General features: G+C 36.9%; 1 protein-coding gene across 3 annotated transcripts in view; it reads left to right on the top strand.

Annotated features, from left to right (window-relative positions):
- LOC135306654 (adhesion G protein-coupled receptor A3-like) overlaps nucleotides 1–24,931 on the top strand; it is a 254,345-nt gene that overhangs the window by 41,950 nt on the left and 187,464 nt on the right. The gene's annotated exons all lie outside the window — the stretch shown is intronic.

Here is a 24,931-nt window from a genome sequence, read left to right as displayed (position 1 = left end):
GAAGTTGAGATGTTCTGAACTGTATTGCACAGTAGAGTTTCTAGGCAGTCATCAGGTTAAGAAACTGCATAAAAATGAGTGCATGGGGATGGACGTGGAACATGCAGGAAAGCACTGCTATTAATTTGGAACTAAAATAAACATCCAGTCAAAGCCTTGTACTCCACTATGTACACTATCACAGCAAAGACTGCTATATGTAATGGTAACACTAATATACCTGACATGTAGTTTGGGTTATTTAACTCATTGGTCTCCAATACTTCTATTTTAGATTTATATAATTTTATTTTTTTTCTATAATTTAATTATAATATCAACAACTTGGACAGCATTTATCACAGAAGCAAACAAGGAGTTTTGATAAAGCTCCATGGCCATGTATTTCTAGCCAGTGTTTGAAGGAGGAAGAGGAGCTCAAGAGCAGATAATGGGTTAGGAAGAAAATATTTTGAAACTTTAATGGAAATAAATAAGTAGTAATAGCTACACTATAATAACACTATTTCCGTACATATAGATCAGACATATGAGAATAATTGTGCACAAGCCTAAAAATCCATTTTTTATACCTATAGGCAACTTCTCGTACCAGTACATCTAAAATGAGTAATTATGTCATGCCTATCTTACAATATCTCCTGCAGCTTAAGCTAAATTACCTTTATACTGCTTTGTAAGAGTAGCTTTATTATGTAGAACTGTTGATATAAAATTGTTGCTATATTCAGTAATGCATCAATGTATTCTGTGGGGTGTGAATATTTCTATATGCAAAGAAATAATCCGTTAAAATCAACCTTAGCTGCTACTTTTACTATAGATGTGTGTGATATGCATGCTGTTCATGGTTGTGGAATAAAGTGGATAAGTATACCATACTGAGTTTTTTTGAGTATCCTAAATGTAAGTTGTTAAAAATAAACAACTTATTTCAAGGTCTACAGCAATCCCTTTGAAGGGTTTGGGTAAAGTGACTGTTAGAACATTTATGCTACGTATGCATTAAGTATGGAATGGAGAGTGAGGTGTTATTTACTAACTGGTTTAATATTAGGATTAACAGTGATATGAGGTTTGTAAAGAAGTCTACAAATATTTTAGACAAAACAATTTAGAACACAGGATATAATTACAAATTTATTGAAAGGGAAATTAATAAGTTAAATTCTCATGTAATGTAAGTAAATGTAATTAATGTAGTATTTAGAACTAAAGGAAAATATTTCCTCTGAGGTTTTTCTTAAGGTTTTATTTACATTGGAGAATTATATTGAGCATGTAGTTTTGAGAATTTTATTAGTTAACTAGTGACAGAACTACTTCAACCTGAAAAGACATTACTAACAAAACTAAGAACAGTGAGAAAACAGAAAAACTGCTTTAGTTGTATAGCCTCGAGTACCATCACAATCCAAACCATTTCATTTTCCTGTACTGATTTTTCACAACAGCACAGATAAAATGAGTATCATCTCCTCTGTTTATATACAGTTCTATGTGGCTGTGGTGTTAATACAAAATCCATGAGTGGTCCGTGAATCGAAGAGTGGAATTCAAGTGATGACATTGTTGTGATTCAGCTGCTCTGTTTCTGTTTCATTTGGGGCCACTCAGGCCCCATATGCTTCTTATCAATATCTGTGAAATCCCAGTTTCAGCTGCAGGGGTGAGAACAGCTGGAATAGTGGGCTGGGAGGTGAGCGTGAATGAATTACAGCTGGGTGAGCGCTCCTAGCTCTTGGACAAAGGTTTCCCCAGCTTTGCCTTTTGGACAGAACCTAATTTAGAGCAGTACTTCAGGTACCCAAAATGGAGAACTGTGGCAGCAACTGCTGTTGATATTCCTGACTTATCAAAATGGACCAAGAACTTTCATTCCTTGCCTAAAAGCAAGTACTGTAGCAGGAAAATCCAGCTTCCCTTAAAATAATGTTAAGTTTACAAGAGTAGGTGCTTAGGAACATGGGTGTGCTGGAGTTAAGAATTACTCACTTGATTTGGCTTGGCACTCCTTGTGGTCTTGTTTAGAAGAAAAAGTAATGTCAGTGCCATAGAGGAAAGAATCATGTAAGCCAGTTTTTTTTTTAATGGTTACCATGAGATCATGAGTTAGAAGAGTGTAAGCTTACATGGAAAATGAAATCATTCAATGTCAAATGGGGAAAAATTAGAGAAGTAAAATTTCAGGTGGAATTTAATGACTTGTGTATTCTGACTCTTCCCTGTTCTGGAGTGCTTAAACCCTCCTTTTGGGTAAAGAATGGTTTGAAGCACTACTCCAATAAGTGAGTGACAACTTTCCCTCTATTTTATTTTTCAATGCATGTCACAACAGGAATTGGATTACAGAAGTGTCAGCCTTCTCAGGTTCTGGTGATTTCTCAAGAGCATGTTACACAAGTGAGGTCCCTCACTGAGCAATTGTCTCAAAGTGGGACTCTCATTCTATCAAGTGAATCAAGAAAAGTTATTTACCCCTTAAATGTCCATTGTAAGAGTAAGACAAAATTGAGTTCTCTAAAACTAAGGCTATTGTAGAATTCTTATATTATACATGGAATATTTTTTTAACATGTTTTTCAGAAAATTGCGATTTTTTTCCAACCATAGCATAGGAATAACAAAGTTAGCATTTTAGATTTTCTCAGACTGTGTTGCTGCTTTAGGAAACGTGATACTAGGTTTTCAGAGGATAGAGCCAACAAACCAGGGAAAAACATGTTTAGGGAAATAGTTACTTCCTGTTTAATAATTTAAAGATAGTATTATATTTAATAATAACCCATTAATATTAAAAATGTCTATTAAAAATAGATCAAAAGACATGCATGAAATACTAATATTTTTACTGGGCATTTTGTAAAAATGCTTTGAAAAACACTGCCTCACAAAGGTGCACTTTCAGTTTTATGTATGTGTATGAACAATGATTCATGAGTGATCTGTAGAGGTGGCAACCCCTCTCCACAGTTACAGTTTTCTGAAATTAAGAAATTGCTGTGTGCTTGTTTGGAAAGGTTGGCTCATAAATGTGACATCTGGATCATGATGTGCCCCTGTGCCACTGAGCTTACACCGTAGAGACAAGAGGCATTTAGAAGTGAAGATCATAACTTAAATACTGTGAGAGAACAAAAGCTTTCTGTAAACTTAGATATTATATGCTGTCCAGTTATATGATCCTTGAGTTGGAATAAATCAGAAGTGTAGGCAAGAATATAAATTAGCTTTTTTTGAAGTAAGAGTGGTAAAAGAATTATTTGTTAAAATATGAAGAGCTATGTGGAATTTAACCAGAAGAGATCTACAGGCCATAAATTCTTTAAATGAGAATGCACACCTTGAACCCATTTCTGTGATACACCCTGTGGAGATGGCTGGCTTCACATTCAGGAGGCTGAGAATTCAGTTTGGATCTGAAGCTGAGGGCAAAGACTTGACAGCTTGTAATGATTTCAGTTTCAGTGCCTTCCCTGTCTGCAGTCAGTGTTCTGCCTTCCCAGAACAGCAGGAGTTATAACAGAGATTTAAATAAGTTTTACCTATGCTCTGGGTAGCATAAAAGAAAGGAAAATTGGGCTTTCCAAGCCATGAAAGAGTGAAGTAGCCCTTTCAAGTAAGTCTCAGCGATCTGAAAACTCTCATTTAGTGAAATATTTGGAGGGATCTGAGCAACTCAATTGTCTGAGTAATTTGGTGGTGTAATTATTGCATAAATTGGAACAATATACTACATGGTAAAATCTGTGATGGTTTCCTTCTTTAAGAATTATTTTTATTTATTTATTTTTATTTTCTGGACATGGGGCTGAGCATGCTATTACTCTAAGAATCACAGGCTAGTGCAGGTTACCAAGTTACTTGCAGATGCCCTGTCATAGCAGTGTGTGGTATGGATGCTGCTGTGAAGCATTGCCATCCCCCTCAGCGTGCAGCAGTGATAGCATTAGTGCCAGCTGTGGCAAGGCTTTTTATGCCTGATGATCTTTGGCCAGCCATAGTCCATGGGATTCTTCTGGGGACAAAGACTGAGGTGACTGGGCCAGGTACTCCAGCTGTGCTGGACCTAAAGCCAAGATCCAGGCTAGGAAAATTAATATTTTGCCCTCATCCTGCTGCCAGCTGGTGCAAAACAATACGTCCTTCAGCTATTATCCACACTGCTAATTTTCTTGCTTTGCACAGCAGCCACTGCCCCACAGTTGCCTGGACAGCCCTGCCCTGAGCTCTCTCCCCACGTTGCCCCTTGCTGGGGCAGCCTCTCCTGGCTTCCCTGCCCTGGGCTCCTGGTGCTCTGGGATTGATTGTGTGCTTGGGATTTTCAGAAGTGGGTGCATGAGGTTGCTCTCTCTCTCTCTTTCATAACCAAATGTAGTTTTTCATTAGGTTTATAGGAGCATTATACCTCTGAGACTGTTGCTCCTTTGTCCCAGTGACTGAACCTCTGATGGGTGCAGAAGCTATTGGGAGGGAACCAGCAAATACAAATAAAGAAACATACACAAACAGACCATGGTTGCATAAGCAGTTTCCTTGGGAAATCAGGATGAAAGATCACTAAGCAAGATTACACATATTTTTTCCCAGTTGAGCCAGAAGAAAAGCATGCCAGGCACTTATAAGCAGCAGTGATTGTTTTACAGAAACTTGCTTTGTTACATTTTCTAGACAAAGAAAAATAGTACTGAAGTATCTCCAAGAATTTAGCAATGAGTTTATTTTTGGTTTTGATTTTATTTTTTTTAGCACTATACATTAGTCTTACTCTGCCAGGTCTCTCTTAGATTGTGTGTAGTTTTATTATGTGCTGCTGTACAATCAAGTTCCAGTCACATGTCAGTGCTGCACAGCCACATGTTGTCCTCAGTTATTATCAGGCAAAATTGCCTAAAAGCTGCTTCCAATAGATTTCAGTGGGGCATTCTGCAACTATATGTTGTGGTGTGCAATAGAAGTAGTAACACACTAAGTTGAGGGATGAAAAGGGATAAAAAGACAAGCATAAAAAAATTAGACCATAAAAAAACATGCTGTTAAGCAGTTGTTACAAAAATATGATATTTAGAATTTCTTTAACAAATGTCAAATGATGGTAGTGTAAAACATAAAGGTTTGACATTTATAATGCAATTTACATTTTCTAAATTACTGTTCTCTTCATTTTTTTCTCTGCCCATTCATTTGAAATGTGCACATGCACACACACACGAAGAAACAGATGTTCTTCCTAGGTACTTTAAAGAATTGGAAATATGCTCAAAGAAACTGTTAACAATTTTACTTTCAACACATTGCATGTGACATCTTTAAAGTTAGATACTTCATAGATTAAATTTAGAATATGAGTTCTTTTTTGGATTGTTGTAAAAATAGAAAAATACTGGTTATTATGAACTCACAATATTTCTGACTGACAGCCAGGATCCAGCTGTGCAATGTTTTTAGCTTTTTTTTTTTCCTTGCAGATTTTGCAGCTGAGGAGTGTGCCCCTAACGTTGTGCAAGCACTTTTAACAAAAAATAAATTGATAAGCTTGGAGACCTCAAATGCCACTGAGCTGAGTGTTTAGAGAAATGCTGTGATGGTACTCCAGGAAAGGGCAATCTAAAAATCTGTTTCTTAGGACTGTTTGTTGTGTAAATAGTCATAGCATGAATAAAACTATTCCATTTTATGTAGTTTTTGTATTTGGAGAAATATGGAGAAAGTGAATTCTCAAGCATCTGAAGTTTTCTTGCAACTTTTTCTTGTATTTGAAATCCTGCATGGATATAGTAAATTGTCTAGGTCCAGTGGATTATGATAGCAAACAAGTTATTGCTTAATTCTCAAAGACAAAAGTACAGGTCCTGCAACCATAATTTTTTCTTGTTTAGTAATATGTCTAGGACACCTGAGGAATTCCAAGCAGTTTTCCGTGTACAATTTTTTCCTGTGTTGGCTTATAAATGTTTGCAAAAGCTCATTATGCTGCATTACTGTTTGAAGTGATTGATCATATTCTGCAGATGCAGAAGAGTGGAGATAGTCATGGGGAAGGATTTTTCTCCAGTGCTTTGCGCCTGTACTCTAAAATATACTGAAGACCATTCATGTTCCTCTTGGCAGTCATTGAACTTTGAGTTATCCTTTTGGTTTCAGTGTCAGAGGAAGAGTTTGTCTTTTTTAATTATGATGATGCCATTGTTTGCATGAGGCAGGAGAGTTCCCTTTGTCGGTCCTAAGCACAGCTAATGTAGCTGGCAGGTTGATATTAATTGATAGAAATGTTTGCCTGCACTATGGTCTGTACAAAGGCACTTGTAAATACTGAGCTTAAAAAACAAAGTTCTGAAAATTCATGAATTACTGAAGTGAAGGTACCTGTTCATTCAGAGACATGTCTATTGCAGATAATTGGTTTGGAGGGTTGGAGATACTCAGGAGATAAAGAGCTTTACAAATACCAGAGGGAAAATAAACCCAGTGAATTTGGCACTGGACAGATCAGAAGGAGGAAAGAAAATAGTTATGCCTATAATAATCATTTATCACCTAAAATTAGAATAGCTTCCTGTGAAATGAATGGTTTCTAAGGCTCATCCTGGAGCATGGAGAAAAGCAATTTCTACCAAGAAGATGAGTGTGAAGCTAGTGAATTGGACTGTATTCTTCAGAGCTTAATATAGACACCTCCTTAGCCATCTAAGTTCTTCACTGGTAGTAAATGCCACTGTCAGCTGCTGTAAGCTTTTTTTTTTTTTTTTTTTTTGTTTCCCCTGGAGTTATCATCATATCCCTGGGTTAGGACCAGATTTCTTACCCATCCTGGGACTCCTCCTGCCTTTCCTCAAACCAGTATGTCTTTGTGGTGGCTGCAGCCCAGGGATTTTACCTCTCTTTAGCGCTTGGTTCTTTGTCATTGTGGTAATTTTCGTCATGTTACTCAATAATGCCAATGTCAGATATATTCTAGTGCAGACAGAAGATAGAAATGTTCACTTAAATAAATGTGCTCTTTAAATATCTGACTTCATCTACCTGTCAATGAAGATTGTAATGCATTACTGAATTACTGAAAAATAATTAAATGCATGTCAAAAAAATAGTATTTTTTCCATAAAATCAATTTAGTTCTACAAAATATGTTTTCTATAAAATAATTTTAATATTTTAAACATTTAATGGAATGGATTGTTGAGATTGGTATAAGCCTGATATGAGACTGAAAGGAGATGGGAATATAATCCTCACAGCACCAGAGTACCTTCAGTTCCTCACTGCCAGGGCTTTTTTTTAGCACTGAACAAGAGTTCCTCATTGACATTTACAATATTTGAATTATATCTTGTGAATCATTCAAAACCACAAATTTAGTAATTGCAAATAAAATTTAATGTTACAATGCGGTGTCCCTTATCACTTAATTAGCTAGAATCATCTAATTATTTCTAACTGACTGTTTAAGTTGAACAAAGTTTTTACCTGACCATATTTATTTATTGATAGATTTCATTTGTCATTATCTGATGACAAAGATAAGGTGTTGTATTTTAGGCATTGCATTCAATTAAAAATACAGCTTTTTAGCTTCTATGTCTTTTACTTGAAAACAATCCTTCTTAATTACAAATAAATGTATAAATAGGGAATTTTATGCATACTGTAGCAAATGCATAATGGTTAGTTAATACAATATTTATATGTTGATGTTAAACAAGAGAGTCTTTTGAAAGAAGAAAATCTGAACAAAGAGGTTTTTATTTGAGATAACTGATTGGAAATCAAGGACTGTCTTACTTTAGAGGTTTTTTTTAAATTTTCATTCAATTTTTGCCTTATCACCTGGTCTTTCTCTACCTCTGTTTTTTATCTTTGTTGCTTGTTTAATATCTGCAAATCTAGTGATACTGAGAAACCTCAACTTATCAGGAAAGAGAAAGCAAGAAAACATACATTGATTTGTGTAATGCCAGTTATTTTACATTTCTACCTTATGTGGAGTCATTTATGTACCTTCCTGTCCTGAGTGGGAGGAAACCTGAATGGGCACAAGTGCAGATAGAGATTACTGGTGCTTGTTGAAAATACCTGCCCATAAGAGGTAAAGGCAGCAAGGGGCAGCAGCAGACCTAAGGAACCTTGAGCAATATCATGGATCTGGACTTGGAAAAGCCACTGTTGTTCCTCACTGTTGGTGAAGGAGTACAGGGTGAATTGCTTTTCAAAGCAAGTATCATTTTGCTGCAGGCAGTGTTTTAATGAATTGCACAGGAGGAGGATATCTAATTTGCTATCATTGCATAGAAATTTTGAGAAAACAGAGAAGGAGAAACAGAGGCAGGTTCAATGTCACAAGTCAAACTGGGAAAACTTAATTAAAAATTGCTTTTTTATTTTAATTCTGTGGTCTTTAATGGATCTCTTTATTCTGTCCTATAGCTAACAGAAAGCTACTCATTTAGTAGTGCAAAAGTGAGTATTTTTTGATGCTGGCCTCCCTAAAAGCAAGTAAAAACACCCTACCAACCAAAGAAAACAACTTCCCCAAACTCTCTAAATGCCAGAATCCATTATGTTCTGGTGTGCAATATCAAAGAGAGCTTTAGCATTCATTCTATCAGGAATAAAACTTTTGTTGTTCTTAATATGGCTGTCAGAAAAAGAGTTAGAAATTAGAAGTAAAATTACATTACCCTCTTTCTAACAGGTTGTATGGACTGTAAGTCTTACAACCATGAAGTATCTATCAAAGCACTTGTAATGCAGTGTGACAGAAAGGTAATTCATTTTTTTCCTCTATTCATTTGCTATTTACCAAAGTCACAATACAGACTATTAGACATCGCATACGTTATATTTTACAGGATGAGACAATAGGAAAATAACCTGTATGTCTATTGCTCTAGAGTTGCCATGCTGTAATGTACCAAAAAAAGAAGTAATTTTAGAAAAAGGGGATGTTTCCTTTGGGATATTACAGTTCTGTTTAAAAATAGCACTAATTAACTCTGATAAACAGGTTAGTAAATCATTCCCATTGTTCCTGGTACAAGGGTCCAGAGCCAAGTGGGATTTTCATCTTTTCTTTATACCTTAAGCCTGTTTTTTGTTTGCCTCCTGAACTGCCATCTTCATTTGTCTGGTTACTTGTTTCCCCCTGGAAAGAGTGTGGGCTACCAGGCCATGCCTTTGCTCTTAGTTCCGTGGTTTGTAGTGAGATCTGAGGGCTGCTCAGTGCTGCCTTCCCTCGCAGGTGCTGCTCGTGGGGTGACAGACCTTTGTGTCATTCTGAGTGCACTGCTGAGATTACCATCCTCTGCTTCTGGCACGGAACTCTGGTTTCAGCTCGGGCACAAAATTGCCAAGTGCTGGCAGGGACGAGGTGTAGCACCAGTATTTAAAATGTCAGTGGTTTGCCAGGCTGCATTGATGGACTTTTGTGTGTAACTATTTGCAAAACAGATTTCTGTTGGAAACATGAGCATGGCAAAATAAAAATGTCAGCAGGGGACACAGCAGTTTCACAGGACCATTTTTATGGTGTTTCATTTAAACTGCTTTATAGTCACAAAATATAGAATCTTTTTGATTGACAAAGCTGAACTATACCACTTAGGAATGATGCAAGCTGTGTTTCTGTAAAGAAATGCAGACTGGTTGAAACACTAGGAAAAACAGAAATGTGGTTTTAGGTCAGTTTGTTTGAAGTCAGAAAGAAGCATTCTGGGAAGCCAAGGTGATAAAAATTAGCTAGTTCATCAGCACCTGAGGTAATCTTGTGAAGGGAATTGTGAGGTGAATTGGTAGATGAATCCTTTTATTCAATATGTGGTTTTGATTCCTCAGCTGTAGGCTATTGGTGGAATAACCCTCTCAAACTCCAGAAAATACTATATATTAGTTGTATTCAGATGCAATGTGGTCTTTAACATGTTTACTTTCAAGAAGACCAAAAAGTTGCCTCACCTGGTAGTATCCATACATAAAATGTGAGAGATCTCAAGTTCTGACTAGGGATATCTCAACATCATGGTGGTGTTGGGTAACAGTGAGGATCCAAAGAGTAGCTCCAAACTCAGTCTTTCCCTCCCTGAGAGTTTTCTGGGCCCTACTGATAGCTATTCTCTTTGTGTCTCCACCTCTGACTTGATGTCAATTGACAAACATTTCTCAATTTCTTACTTATAAGGACAAAACCCCCTGTGTATATAAGTTATTGTCTGCCAAAAGTGCACGTCTGTAGACTAGGCTGGGAGATCTCAGATGAAAACATGCTATTACTCATTCATATCATGCTAGTCTGTAAATGCTCCAAGGGTACCAATGATCCTGGGAGCTTGTTGCCCTCAAAACTTCTGGGGATGCCTGCAGAAAGCACGGCTTGTTCTCTGGACGCTTGTGCTTCGCCAATAATCTCTGAGAATGCAAAAAAAAAAAAAAAGTAGAATTGAAAAGGAATGGAAAGAAGGGCTATGGTTTATGCCAGTTTAGTTTAGAGAAAAAAAAAAATCCCCAAAATGAGTTGTCTGAAGTAGTTAGTAAAGCTGATGTAATATAACAGCTGTGGGCAGTTTTTCTCCCCACTTCTTAATATAGACAGAATTGATTAGTTGGGTGTAGTATAGTGCTGCGTGTGTCAAGTAGGTACAAAATGGTTGTTCTCACGAGAAAATTGCATGCAGACTTAGCACATGATAAGCTGTCTTGTGTTAATACAAATTGCCTGGTTCTTGAAATGGAAAGTGACTGGGAGAGCTATAGAGGATGTTTGTATAGTCTGAGCTATGCACATATTCTGTGAAAAAAAAAAAAGAATTACAAAATTCCACTATGTGCTGCTTTAGAAAGTGTTTTGCTGAGGAGAATACAGAGAGAAACATTGTGCTGAAATTGAATGCATATTTTTGTTTTCTTGTTAACTTGAAAAATGAAATAAAATTGCTCTATGCAATAGTAATGAGATTCATCTGATAAAAATAAGTGGTTTAAGTTAAAAATAAGCCACTTGAGTTAGCATAATGCAAGAAACTTGTTGAAGCAGAATTAAAATGTTTTTATCATGCCTTTATAACCCAGGAAACTGCCAAAAGGGCAACTTGAATCTCTTAAAGTCAATTAATCTCCGTCTATGAAAAAATATGAAAGATGTTAAATCAGGAGAAATGTTAGCTGTAGGTGCCTGTGAAAGCCTAACTTATTAAAAAGCATACCCTCAGCCATAACTGTAACACTTCTGCCATGATGCTGTAATTAATGGTCAATGAAAGAAAGTTTTACAGCTAATGTATGTACTCAGACTCATGGTACATTTATTACTTTCACCAAGTGTGTTTTACCTCCTTTTTTTGCATTCAATATTCCCATTTGTTTGTTCATGCAAAGTTAATACTTTTTTAAAGACCTTAAAGACATACTTTTCAGCTGAAAGGGCAGTTTAAAGTACATTGTGTTCAGAACAAAACAGTGTTTTATGTACTATGTCAGCAGCTAAATTGAGAATTTGATGCTTTTTTCCCCTTTGTGCCATTAATTGCTTTTAGGTATTTCTGAGAAGCTCGAGTGCCCCACCAGGGACAATTCTCCCATTTGAGTGAAGTTTAAATACTGTATTAAGCTTTCCTACTGTACAGAGTTATGTGAACTTAAAAAAAATATTTAGGAATGTTAGACCAGAATGGGTTGTAGCCTGCCTGAACTTCCAGGGATAAAAAGAAAATTTGTTCAGCTCTCCCTGTCATCATATACACCCTAAACAAGCCAGTCCATTAACAGCTTTTCACCTCTCCATTAAGACCACTGGAACTTCGGTTCAATATTATGGCTCTAAAACTTATAATGAGTCACAAAGGAAGAAATTGTAATGGCCCACATGTTGTTGGGTTTTTTACTTTTTCTTTTATGTGTCTTTGCCACTGTAACCAATAAATCCTCATCAGCCATTCTGACAGTTTCTTCAGCATGGCTGTGTCAGCAAGGTTTGTGTTGGTACATGACTCTACCAACACAGGCACTGACTTTCAGTACTGGACTAGAGCAGGTTACCAGTGCAAACTATCCAATACACCCTTGTTTAGCCTTTTTTAGCAAAACAGGAGGAGCAGGGGAAACTCCTGAAACCATGTTCTGCATCAAGCAAACAAGTAAATAAATAAATGTTGCTGGTCCTGGAAGAAGCCTGGGGAGGATTCAGCTCTGGATATATAAAAATTCATGTCACAAGCTGCAGTTTCTAACTCTAGTTAGTTATGTTCATGCATAAACAATATCAAACTGAACCAATATTTTAAATCGGTTCCAAATATTTATTTCTACTTTTTCTTATCTATGATCTAAATGTACTCATAGCCTATTTTTATCCATATGATTTTATAGTATTGTTATCCTTTAACTTATAGTAATCCTTTTCTCTTTGTAGGATTCACCACTTATAAACAGTGATGTAATACTCACTTTCCTCATCTAAGCAAGCCAAAAATATGATAATCTTGTAATGACATCATGAAAATAACCATGAATAGTACATATCTTTAAAAAAAATTATGGGCACAATGCCTGAAGTATCTAAAAGGAAGATTATTATCTGCAAAGATTCATTTTATACATAATGGCAATGTACTCTCTTTATAGTCTAAAAATTGATTTTAATCCAGTTAATTGAATACTCAGATAAGTACAATTTCAGCTTAGTTTAGCATTCAGAAATGATGTTCATGTTGTAAAACTGATACAGTCAAATATAGAACAGACCCTTCTGCACCCCTTTACAGGCAGTAAATAAATATCCTTGGGAAATTCACTGTGACTTTAGGGCTTAGGAGTTCTGTACAAAGCTGCTTTCTCTGCTCTTGCATAACAAGGCAATGCTGACAAAATGGTTACTTAAAGAAGCCCAGTGAAAATTTAAAGCTTCCTGCTGAGGATATTGAATTGATTCCTACTTTCCATCCTATTTTTATTTTTGTTGTCCCTATTTTCAGGTTGAGTGCTGGATTGGTGCGAGTGTTACTTTTCTTTTTGCCCTCTTGAGAACTGAGAATTCTGTAGATTGAACTTTTTTTTCCTTTTTTTTCCTAAGCTCAGTCATCTGCACAGAGGATAAAATACAGACATTTTGTTCCAGGTCTTCTCTCCTGCTTTCCTTGCATTCAGGGGTTTGCGTAGCAGTCTGTGATGATTACTTTGTAGTTTATTTGTGTAAGTCAAATTAAATGTCTTTCACTTAGAACAGAAATGAGACATTTCACTCATTTTCCCTATTGACTATGTTATTGCACAGCAGCTGCTCCCTGGTTTCATAGAGCTATCCACTCATGTATTCAGACTCTGTTTTACTGTAAGATGAGAAAATTCATCCTAGCTAATCTGACACAACTTCTCCTTCATTCATTCGTTTCCTACCTTTCTACTTGCTTTGCTCAAATCTTTGATAAGCAGTGACAATGAAAGGAAAAACATAGAACAAAAGTAGAAAAATGGTCTTATAAAATAGTACGTATTAGCACAGAGGTGGAGGGTCAAGTATTTGTAAGGGGTCACCAGTAGCATGTTGGATGGAAACGGTCTTTATGCAGAACTTCTTCTATTTTTTATCCTTTCATAATGAAATTTCTGGTCTTCCTACATCTGTGTTGAGTTGCTGTGCTAATGGGTGCATGTCCTAAACTCTTTTTTCTCATTTTAGGTCTCTTCCCTTTGAAAAGTCCCAAAAATTCTCTATTTTTGCATGAATTGCATCATAAAAATATTTGTCTTTTGTTATTGTATATTCTTTCATCATTCTGTCTGCTTATTCTTATTGTGTTGCCTGTGTTATACCACAACAGGCACCTTGTTTTTTATGCCGAGCATTCTCTACCTGAATACTTATTTACACAGCTCCATAAGAGTGCATGAAGTCCTATGTTCTTATTTACTTCTGGTCCATTTCCCCCACAAATCTGTAAAAGCTTTTCCACATGACAATTCCTTGGTAGAAGAAGCAGGGTTTACTGCTCACAAAGGTGAGCTAAGCCAAGTTTCATTTCTTCAGCCCACCTAATATCTCTCAGCAGCACTTGTGGCTCTTCTGTCTCCATGTTGTTATAGAGGTGCTGTTCCCCAATTTTCACAGCAGCAGCCAGTGTTTCTTGAGAAAATACAGCATGTCACTGAGCAGCTATTTCATTAGCAGGCATTTTAGGGAAAAAGTGGGTGCAGGCTGGGGAATGAAACTCAGCCTGGTGCCTGCAAAGAATGCAGAGCCATAATTTATGAAGGCTGTGTGCCGGACACATGGAGCTGAGCATACGCCAGCAGCGAGCGTGAACCCTTCGGGGCTCTGGGCTCAGGCCAACTTACACAAAAGCTGGTACAGGTATGTCATTGTTTCTGCTCTTGCTGCAGCTCATGTAGCTTGGGGAGTGCCAGGCTTTCTTTTGCTAAATGAACCTGGGGAATTAATTTCTTTAAATACTTGATGTGTCATAGCGAGGTTGGGGTTCAGTTGGCTAAAACCCTAGCATTTTTAATGAAGTGTAGAGCATTAGCTGTGTGATTTCTATTTATTTATTTAAATGCATGTTTTAGAGGTTTTGCATGTGTTGCTGTAGTGTGCTATTTAAGCCACTGGTGGTACACTATGAAGACCCATTGATTGCCCCATTTTCTTGGTATGTTAGTTGCATCTGAAAGCAGATGTGGACACTGTTTTCATTAACTGGGTTTAAAGAAAACTTAGTATTTACAAAATTGCTGGGAAGGATAAACAACATTTACACTATTTTGTGATCTTCAGTCAGATTTCCATGAAATGCACATTTTCTGAAACCAAAGCTTTTCAAATGACCTATTAAGCAATTGTGTAGTTCAACATTTAAAAGATGATATATGAAAAACCAACCCTAATGAAGTGTGGTGAGCCAGCAAAAAGCAGATGGGATCATGCACAGTATTATGGTTCTTGCAGGATGACTGAATGAACCTTTTATACTAGTTATAGATTTTACTGTCAAACTTCAGTACCGGGCTAATGTTAGAAAAGTAAACTGTGAGAGCAGCTGCTGCTCACTTTCCTACTTCAATCAGGCTGAAGTGAAACTAGAAATGGTATTTCTCTTGTTTCAATATTGAGATAGTAGATTTCTTACTTAGAGCTCTACAAGTGCACTGTTTATATCAGTTGCTAGGATAAATTCACATAAGTATGAACAGATCAGAACAATACTGGCAGTTTGGCAGTGTTGGTTCTACATGTAATTACCTTTCATTTCCCATTGAATTTTCAGGCTCCTGTGTGAGACAGAGAGTATGGGTTTAAAAAAATTTAAAAAGAGAGCGCATGTGCAAGTATGTATAATATCAGTGCCAATATGCCAGCAGTGAGCCTGAAGGAAAGCAGCCTCTCTGCTCCACCACTCACCCAGAAAGTTAGCAGAACAGTCAATCAGCCAATTACCCAGCAAGCTATCTACATCCTCCAGTGCTAAAAGGCAAAGCAATTTGGTTTTGTTCTTTACTGACCTTTCTCTTTTGCATGTCAGCTATTTTGTGCATTTTTGTATGTTAAATTTGGTCTTGCATAAGCTTTATTTTCTGCCTTATTTGCTTGTATCTTCCTAAACATATATTTATTTCATTTTATTATATTGCTGAAAACAAAGAATTTCTAGGTGTTAGTACTGTTATACTGAAGTGTATCCATTTAGTTTTATCCTAACTTTAAAGAAGACTTTATGCAATTAAATTGAATGTGACTGCCTTGCTTCTTGCTTTTTGATCCCAACCGCATCACAGAGAGGACTTCAGAGAACAGTGTATGAAAGGACTGATAGAAACAGAGTATGAGGCACTGCTGCAGGTCTTTATCCTCTGTCCCCTCTTTGCTCTCTTCTCTACTCTCAGGCATGGAGGCAGTGGAAGTGATTTGAGCTTTCCATGCCTTGCACAGGAAGGTTGCAGTTCTGCTAAGGAAAATACCGCTATACATTCACCACCCCCTGATGAGTTGGGCTGCCTGTTTCCAGGTTGTTCGCAGGTAAACTTTAATTAGTGATTGTCATCGTGAAATTGATTAACCATTGCCAGACACAAAGAATTATAATTTTTTTAATCCTAAAGAAACTTTTCTGGAGTCCAGTCTATTTTTGATATAATACGATTTTCATCAGCAACAAGTACATCAGGAATCATTTGATCTGCATGATTTTTGCTTTTTTGCTTGGAATAATGCTCAGCAGTTCAGTTTCTACACATCTCCCATACTTTTGGATTACTTTTTTTCTTTTTCTTTTTTTAGATAATTTGAACCATTGTAAATTTGAGTACCCATTCTTGGTTTTCTTGGTTGAAAGATGAGTAGAGGTTGTAAATTTTTTTGCTGACAAAAGATCTAATTTGCTGCATCACAGAAGGCTTTCTAAATACGTTTTATGTCTTATTTTAATGTCTGTCTGATAGAATTGTATATTGTATTTTCCTAAAATGGAATAGGTCTTGTCATTAAAATAGTAATGTTGCCACTTCAGTGTAGCATCATCAAGATTATTTGCACAACATTTTGCTTTAAAATCTTCTAAAATGTGGACTTATTTCTCCAATGAAACACTTAAAAGGTTGAAAGTTTAATTTTGTGATTTTTTTTCTCTTGCTGTAAGCTGAAGTCTCTTCTTAGAGCTTAGTACAGATTTGTTCTGTGTTTTTAATCTCTGGTGTGAATAGTTTCATCAGATCTTTTGGTTATTGCGTGGTTCATTTTAGGTTAAGCCAAGGGTTAACTTCTTACAGAGGTTCATTAAAAAGCAGATGGGTTCTTTCTGACAACAAATGTGCTTTGGCCAAGATTTTAAAGACATCATGCAAAGTTGGGATTTGCATCCATTCCTCTCTCCTCCCTGAACACTTACGTTAAGATTTGAAATATTCAGACTTGAAATTTGGCAGAAATTTCTCCCTGTTTCAGATGGGGTCTTGCACAGTTCAGTAATCTGTTTCCATTTGGCTGAGATGCAAGTTTTTAAACAAAGTGCACTTGGTACATTATTTGTGAGTGTATGATATATAAACTGTGAAAATTCCCAGTAAAAGTCTTTATCACAGTACCTTGCTGGATTAATGTGGATAAAGAAAGTGAGAGAAAGGAGTTCAAAGAATTTACAGGGCTCAGGACCATAATTAGCATAGTTGAAGTGAATGAAATGGTGGATGGAAGAATTTTAACTGCATTCATTGGGGACTTAGTATGAGAATTCTGATTACCAGGTCTGTGTTCATGATGATGGAGTTAAAATATCAGTGGCTTATTATGCCTAAAAGTGAATGTCTAAAAGCTGTACAGTGAACTAAATATAAAATAATAAAAAAGTTTCACCTGAAATGCTATTATCTTTGTGTCACTTAAAAAAGAGTAATTTTGCAAGATAAAAAAACTCTGAATTTAGCCAATCAGGCCAAAAATAGTTATTCTTAAGATTTATAAAAATGAGGACAGAAAGGTAAAAACCAGAAACATAAAATAATGTTGTATGTCAGATTTAGGTCTTGTGGAATGACAAAAGTTTCTGTTTCAGTCCTGGATGACCTATTAGAGCTTAGCAATACAAGCATTAATTATTTTACTACAAGCAAGTCAGATTAGGTGATCTTAGCAGAATGAATTGAAAAATACTATGCATTAGCTGCAATAAAAAAATTTGATAATTATAGAATTATCTGCCTTTTCATATTGATTTTACTTATTACAAGACTGTTAAGAAATAATGTTTTAATGGTTACCATGGCTGTAGGATATAAAATGCCAAGATTAAGAATCCATACATTTTCCTTATGGTGGTGTATCAAATACCTGATACTGACAAATATCTAATATCCTCCCTTCTTTTTCTCAGAAATCCAGGTGTCATAATAGCATTGCTCTTGCTGTTTCCAGAATGCTTCAGTATAGCTGTCAACTTGATGGTCTTTGCATGTGTTAGATATGGGCATGAGCATGTGAATAAATTTTGTGTAATCCTGTGGAATACTTAATAATAGAATAGAATATGAAGCAAAGTAAGCTTATACTGAGTCAGAGTTTGAGGTGTATTATTGAAGAAACTTAAATTGGTCCAATTTGTATTTTGCCTGTGTTCCCTGCTGCTGCTAGATTGGATGCTTTTGAGACTGATATTTATCGTATATGGTCAATCTCAATGTAGCTGTAAGTTACTGTGAGTGTGAAAATTTGTAGGCGTATTCAAAGTACCCATTATTAATGTCTAAGTAAGCCTGACATGGCACAGATGTGGTCATTTGGTAAAAAATGTTCTATCTTCCTGAGGCCAATAGTGAGGTAATTATCTAAGGATATAGAGAACTTTCTTGACAACAGTTCTGAGGAATGAAAGTCAAACAGAGAACACTAAATATTTTACTAAAACAGGGACACTAGCTTTGGATTTATTATAATAAGCTTGACAGAGTTAGAAACGAATGTATAGGAAGACTGCCTATTTTATCAGGGTTTGCAGAGCAATACCTTTTGAGCTTCTCAGCTGCACTGAAGTGTCACAGCACTGAGCCAAGCAGCACATTAACCAATCTGAGGGAGCCCTGCGTGCTCAGCTGAACTGGAGATGAAGGTGATCTTTGTAGATGGTAATAATAACACAGCTCTCTGGCTAAGGTCCCTGCTTCTAAAAAAGATTACTGGAAATGGTAAAAAAGAAAATGAATGTAAGAGAAGGAAGGAAAAATGGAGTATGAAATGAAATAAGAATCCAGGTGGAGAAAGCAGGGTTGGAAAATTTCTGTTGGTACCGCAGTGGTCGTGAGTTGGGAAGATGCAAATACATCAGCTGTGTAGAGTTGTACAGATGTGACCAAGTGCTGGGATGGTGATGCTTGCACAGGGAAGGTGTGTGAGAGTACCAAAAAGCTGCTGAAAAAGGAGGAAAATTCATTGTTTTGACCTGCTCACACCGTCAGGCATGTGGTGTTACTTGGCAGGGCTGGCTAGGCCTGGCTGAGGACACTGGTGGACACCTCTGTTTAGGTGTCTGTTTTGTGTTCCTTATCCCTGGATTGGCTGGTGGATACTGCAGAGGGAGTCACGTGTTCCTCACAGTGAGGAGGAAGAAGGAATAATTCACATTGCTTAAAAATAACATGCTTCAGCTACACATTGCAGGGCACTGTAGGGGAACTGGCAAGGAGTTTATGGTCTGTGTCGTGTTGGAAAAAAATATTGAGGAGTGTCTTGGGGGCAAAAAATCAAGCTAAAAACTGTAATTCCTCTTCAGGATAAAGCTTATGCAATTTGCTGCTTCATTGAAAAACTTTTTTTTGCACAAGTATGCCAGAGGTATGTCTTACATACTAATACACGTAGCTCAGTCCTCCCTCAGTCTGATACCAGCTTGGGTAGGTAGTTTGCTGAGGGTTTGCTGATGGCTGTGTCTTCTTTATAAAAATCTATGATTTTTGCTAGGCAAAGGGAGAAATATAGGAACCCCTGGAAAGTCAGGTGGGTCTTTCTGACCACAGAAGAAAACAAAAAATAAAAGAGCAGCAAAAAGCCCTTCACCTTTCCAGTGAAAATCAAGTAATAGAATGGGATATACCAACATCACCCAGTTTCTGAGACATCCCCATTATGCCTGCTCTGAAAAAGATGTCTCCACCTTTGAAATACCATAGCCTCTAGCAAATCTGGAGTATAATCTGCACCAGAAAAACTGATTATAAAGGAAAAAATCAATTAATTCTTAAACAGTGAGTAGATCCTGCTGAAGTTGTGAGATCCTGGACTGACCTACAGGAATCCAAAGCTGAGTCTTCCATGTTCAAGACTTCAACTTAATACAGAGAGGGCTCTTCTTCCCTAATTATTTTCTCAATTTTTTGGCTTATTATCCTTTGTAGCTAAGGAGCCATTCAAGGTGCTCCTCACCGACATTTTGCTGATTGTTAAAAAGGGACATGATTTCATCCCTTTTTGGGGTCAGAAAACACAGGAATTCAGAAGTGGGAAAAGGGCAGTGGCTGTGAATATGAATTACAACAGAAATATTGATTTGGTTTTCATTTGTTCAGACCTTTCTTAGAATGATAGGCTTTTGCAGCATCTGTGCTTTGGTGTTTAAAAAGGAGGTTTCTATCTCCCTTGAAAAGAAAGTTAGTTTAAAAAAAATAAAGTATCTTCTTTCTTTTTTTTTTGTTCTGTGTTTTTTTTTTGTTTCCTTTTTTAAGAGTTCTGGCTATTGAACTGTAACACTGGCCACATGTGCATTAAAACTATAAAGTTCTTATGAATCTTTAATGAGTAAATGTTCATGTGCGTACAAAGTAGATGGTTTTAACAGAGGCACCTCAGTCACTTTTAATTTTGTTCCCTCACCATACCCCAAATACCTCAAGGGCTCTGTTCTGCATTCCTTACACATTTTGATTGCTCCAGAAAGACTCACATTCACATTAACTGAAAGACCATCACCTCCTTCATCCCCCCAAAACCCACATAACAAAACCAAAATTCCATTGCAAAATCATTTTGATCTCAGAAAAGAGGATGATTTTTTTTTTTTCCTTGGTTATGTTCAGAAGTTTTTAATATGGGTTGGGGAGCAGAATTATGACTGCAAAGAGGGAAACCCTTTGGAAGTGCTCATGTGCTGTGTTGTGGTGCATCTGGACAGCAATGTCATTAAGTTCCATTAGAGTTGCTGCTGTAATTGGGGCAGGGGGAAGTGAGGTGAGTCTCAGAGCAGGCAAGAGGAGCTTGGGTCCTTGGCAAGAAGTTGGGTCTCATCCTCAGAACTCAGTGGCATGGCAGATGAGGATCTTTGACTCCGTGTGAGACCCCATGTAGCAGCCACCTAGTTTTGATGCACTATTGGAAATGAAGGTCAATGCCATTAAAAATGGTGTGTGAGTAAAATGTTTATCTTGCAGGAGAATCTCAAAACCTACAAACGTGGCTTATTTGTGAATTTGGTAAAATATTGATGAATGGTTTATCCTTGCTTTCAGAAGCATGGGGTGACATCAGTCAACAACCACAGGACTGTATAAAGTCCCATCCTTCCTGTTAATTTGCTTTCTCAGGAAGGTTGTCCTTGCTTTCTTGTCTACATTTTGAGAAGTTATTAACCTTAAATTATATTTCTGCTTTTAAAAAAAAGGAAACTGAATAGAGGAATTAATGTTTTGAAATGGAACAAGAAAGATGCTTTAGTTTGTGGGGCTTTTTTGTCCTAAGTAAGGCTTCACAGCAATAAACAGAGTAGTGTTTGTGAAGATGGAGATGTAGTACAATGGAATGTAAAGAAAAAAACACTTAAGCTTTCTTTTAGCACCAGAGAGGACAAGAAATGGTTGTTTCACAAGTACTTGTTTGTCAAAGTACCACTGTCAATTATTCCCAGTGTCTCAAAATGAGCCTTGACAATGGAATTGCTCCTCTATCACTATTTTTAAAATCAGATTCAGGAATTTGAGGCCAGCTGTAGGTATACAGTTTCAAACTTTAGTGTTTTAGGAGGAAATACAATACTAGGAGCAATGCAGCTTATGAACACACTGGGTTTGCAAGTCTCCCATTTCTGGTACAGCAGATATCTATTGAATGATAATGGGGGGAAGAGTCCAGTTTTGTCATTGTGACTGTAGGATGAGGGGATCTGCAGCCTGAGCCTGTCTGCAGGGACCCATCTCAGCAGTCAGGACACCAGGCATGGGTTGCTTGTGCCCGTGGGAGGTATGGGGCACCTTGGCTTTAAAAGGCACTGGCAAAGTAACAACCTTTGTTCCTTCATAGATAAGATTGGTTCTGATCATGTTATGTTCTCTTTGGTATCTTTCAAATGCATCATTGGGTAACACTTAGAATCCAGGGCACAGAGAGGCTGGATGTAGGACAGGATTGTATGTCTTTCTGGAGTTATGATTTGATGGCTTCCAAAAAATGCTCTCAGGAGGCTACCCTGACTTTCTGCTGATCTTTCAGGGATTATTTCAGTTGTTCCAGCAATCTGAAAGCCAGGAAATATGAAGATATGAAACTTAATTTGCCCCCAAAGTGCCTGTAGCTGCATCTTTGGACCATCTTTTCCCCAAGTCTTGTCATGTACACTACCACTCTGTGGAGGGATGAGAGAATTTAATTTGCATATATGCTTATTTTGATTAAATTTGTGTAAAACTAGAATTGATAAGGCTTGGATTGACTATGACTTAAAGAAATCAGTAGTTTGCATGAAGTTCCAGGATTTAAAAAAGCATAAAGGTGGAGCTTATCATGCCACAATACTGGCCATGGACAAACAGCATGACACCACAAAGCAATGTAGTGTGCCAGCTGGAAGTGCTAGCAGATAACTTAATTCAGTCATCAAATTGTAACTGAGGCTAATCGTGGAAAATCCACCAGGCCGTGCAGCTGCTGCTGTCTGTGGAAATTTGTCATATGTCAGTAGGTTGCTTTTTAACTATTTTGAAATGCCAGAGTTTGGCATGTCACAAACTCTCTCAGCTGTGTGTTGTGCCAGTTTGTATGCAGTGTTTTACAATCTGTTGAAATATAACTCAGAATTCAGGAAAAATTTAATATTATACATAGTCCTCCACGAAGGCCTGAGAAAGTAAGTTTCTTTTTTTACAAAACTTCTTCACTTTCTTTCTTGTGCATACTTGGTCACCCAGAAGATAAAATCCATCCTGTATAAGTAATAAAAATAGCGTCATTTACAGTTTTAAGGATTTTTGAGAGAAATATTTATTTTTGTTGCTATGCTAGACAGAAGGTTTTTGCTCAGACAGTGGCTTGTTTTTCTCACATCATCAAATGTTAAATGTACGGAGCTGTTTGCAATAGGATTGTGAATAGGAATTGTGAATAGGAAGCTTGTGAAATCCTTCATTATAGCATGCTAAGGTTGTAATTCTAAACATTTTCAGCTTAGTGGGTGGCTTTATATCCAGTTTGCATTTTTTGTTGCTTACGAGACACAGCTATGTTGGTATCAACTGGCATGATATTGAACACTTTTGCATTGCCTTGGCAAAAAGTCATTTGAACATTTAACTGACCAAGATAGTTTCTCATCTCTATATATGCTCTACTATAGTGCATTTTTATAAGGTGAAAATTTAAAAAAGGACCCTGTCTTAAGAACTAATTCGCTTTGGATTTTTTTCTTTTAAAGTGTCGTGGGGGTGCTCTGAATTCAAGGCAACAAAATCAGGAATTTGTGAACCACTGTAACAGGAAGTTACATGTTTTCCCATTCAAGCAGCTGTTTAACTGTTCAAAACATTTAGGTCAAACATGTCTTTAAAAGTTAATTGTATAAGTCTTGATTATATGAGCACTAAACTGCCTGGCTACAGCTTCAGGTACACATCTAGTAAAGTAATATAAGATTATTACTAGCATTCCTTGTATAAATGATAGAGAGTATAATACATAAAATGCAATATGTTAATATTGTCTAACAATGCCTGTAAATGCCTATGAGGCTATGGTTTTATAGACAAAATACACCAGCCCACCATTTCCCTTTCGCCTACCATTTCCCTTTCCCTGGTTTCCCGACAGAAGCAAGATTTCCACTGACAAAGACTGCTGCTCATTATTAAACTTGCAAATACAATTCCCAGAAATACATACGCTTAAAATGTTATCACTGGGCTGAGTTTTTTTTCTGTTTAGCATTTTCTCACAAGGAAATTCACCAATCATAATTCAATAAAAAATGCCTTTATTTGCACTCATAGGTTAATTTATAGCAGACATTAGGGGTTAATTTATAGCAGACATTAGCAGAGATGTTCACTTACAAGCAAAACCAACCTCCTGCAAAATATTCTGAATGACAGAAGCAGCTGTGTACTGCTCAGGCAGGAATGCATTGTTAAAGTGAGGAATTTTGAATTAGCCCTAGCCAGCTATATGTACAGACCCACAAAAGAATGTAATTGGAGAAGCATATGGGAAGAGAGGGTGTGGCAAAGTTTGTACCACCTTTGCGCTCCCAGCCACCCTCCTTTATCCCTCACTGCCTGCACCTTCTAATTGTACTTCCAGGGGAGAAAAAGTCAAAGGTTTTTCAGCTTGAAAATGAGGAAACCCTGCTGGTATTGCTTCACATGATAGTGAAATTACCACTTTGGCTAGATTTTGCACTGCACAATCTTATGTTGTTGTAATGGTCAAATTTAATTTGGAAGGAATGGAAAGGATTCTGTCCTAAATTAGGAGAGGGAAAGAAGGGAAAATCTCTTCACAGAACCTCAGACCTGAACAAGTGTGTGCCTGTTTTCCTGTAGTCATCAATGGGGTGATGAATGTAATGCAGATTCAGTTTTAGTTAAAGCTGCTGAAAGATTCTTCTGCCCCAGCCATACTCAAAACATAGGAAAGCAATGTATATCATGTGTTCTTTTGCTGATTCTGTTTTATTGCAGCCAACTCTCCTGGCATCATGTATTCCAAATCAGATGTATAGTTGCCATGTTAGCAATTAAAAGTTTGTCCTTTACTTTTCTTCTGCTCAATCTTTAAAGAAAACTAAACTTCTGGCATTAATAAGGGCTGCTGTAATGCCAGCTTTATTATAACTATTTTATTTTGCATTGCTGCTAAATATAGGTATTCCTTATTAATGCCCTTGGGGAATGTTCCTCTGTTGATGCACTGAAGAACATTGTGGTATTCACATTATTTTTCATTGGTATTAATGATGTCAATCTCAAAGAATACTTCCCACGTATAATTGGAGAATTTATTGAGGTAGTCCTGGTTATGTAAGTTAATTTGTCATTAATAGTATTTTATATGAGAAAACAGAATGAATTTTATGCTCATTTCCTCAGTTTATGAAATCTGTCATCTTACCTTGCAACTGGAGGGGGAACCTCCCACCTCCTATTCCTTAAATAAATAACTCTTCAGTGTCAGTGTACTTCCATCCCTTGAGAAAGTTATATCTTAAAA

This window comes from Passer domesticus, chromosome 8 (assembly GCF_036417665.1).
Source record: "Passer domesticus isolate bPasDom1 chromosome 8, bPasDom1.hap1, whole genome shotgun sequence".
NCBI lineage: Eukaryota > Metazoa > Chordata > Aves > Passeriformes > Passeridae > Passer > Passer domesticus.
The sequence above is the reverse complement of the archived record's forward strand: the minus strand, read 5'-3'. Positions and strand labels throughout refer to the sequence as shown.